We start from the raw sequence: 1363 nt of genomic DNA on the forward strand, positions 1-1363 counted from the left end.
GGCTGGCGGGTCAAACTCCACGGAGTGCCATCTCTTAAGCAATCTGCGCAGCTAGAGAGGAGACGAGTCACAATAAAATAACCCCGTGCTGATGTCCTCTCAGGCTGACAGCCTGTGACACACGGGGGAGCTGACAGCTAGTCCTGCCTCAGCCTTGCAAAGAGCAGAACTCACCCGTGGGCTGGGGTTGGTAACTCGTGTCTGTAGGTTAATCCCAAAACAGAGTCCCCTTCTGGGACCAGGCTGGAGGTTTTGGCTTCAGCATCATCTGTCTGAAAAAACTGATAAACACTTATGGCCAAATAACAGGCAGAGAATGATGCTGAAGAGGGACTTTCCAGTGCAGTGAGAGCGTGGCAAGAGGCGGCTCTGAAATTGGGGTGCACAGAGCCCCAGGGCAGCCCTACCAAGAAGCCCCATGTCTGGCTGGGCAGGTGACCCATAGAGTCATAGAACCATGGAATGGTTTGGGTGGGAAGGGCCCTCAAACCCCCCCCAGTCCCCCCCCCTGCCATGGGCGGGGACCCCTTCCACTAGACCAGGTTGCTCCCAGCCTCATCCAGCCTGGCCTTGGACACTCCCAGGGATGGGACATCCACAGCTTCTCTGGGCAACCTGTCCCAGTGCTCCCCACCCTCTCCAAGAAGAATTACTTCCTGATGTCCCATCTCCATCTCCCTCTTTCCATTTAAACCAGTTACCCCTTTTCCTGTCACTCCCTGCCCTTGGGAAAAGCCCCCCCAGCTTTCTTGTAGCCCCCCCAGGCACTGGAAGGTGCTATAAGGTCTCCCCGGAGCCTTATGGAGGCAAGTTAAATATGTTAAATTTAAAAAGGCACCCCAGAGTCTAAGCAACCAGAAAGCCAAGTAGGAAAAGCCTGGTGTCTTGTCTTTTATCTCATTGTTTCACTCTTGGCTCCCGATTCTTACAGCATAACTAAATGTCTTTGAATCTTGCCATTAGAGATGCTTTAATCTGGTAGACTAGAATCTGGAAAACCCAGATTTTTCTAAATTGTGTTAGAACAATGCAGATCCTCGAGGGCTTCAAATTCAACATCCCAGTGCCTTGTGCTACCCCTCAGTCTGTGCCACTTTATCCTGACTTCCAGCCCCTCCAGCCTCAAGCTGAGACCTCTGCTTGGCTCTCTGGCATCTTTCATGGCACCTAGAAGATAATTAGAGATCGTGGCACTGCCAACCCTTATCAAGGTACTTAGAGGGAGGGTTCATACATGGTTCCACTTTGGCTTGGAGATGCCAGCCTGGTCCTGGAGAAGACTTGCGCTGCGGTTGTCTTCTCCATGACTTTACTAAAGCTGTTTATTTTCTCTTTGAGATCTTTTTTCCCCATTCCTTGCAGG

The sequence above is a fragment of the Eurypyga helias genome, unplaced genomic scaffold, assembly GCF_000690775.1.
Source record: "Eurypyga helias isolate BGI_N326 unplaced genomic scaffold, ASM69077v1 scaffold44790, whole genome shotgun sequence".
Lineage (NCBI taxonomy): Eukaryota > Metazoa > Chordata > Aves > Eurypygiformes > Eurypygidae > Eurypyga > Eurypyga helias.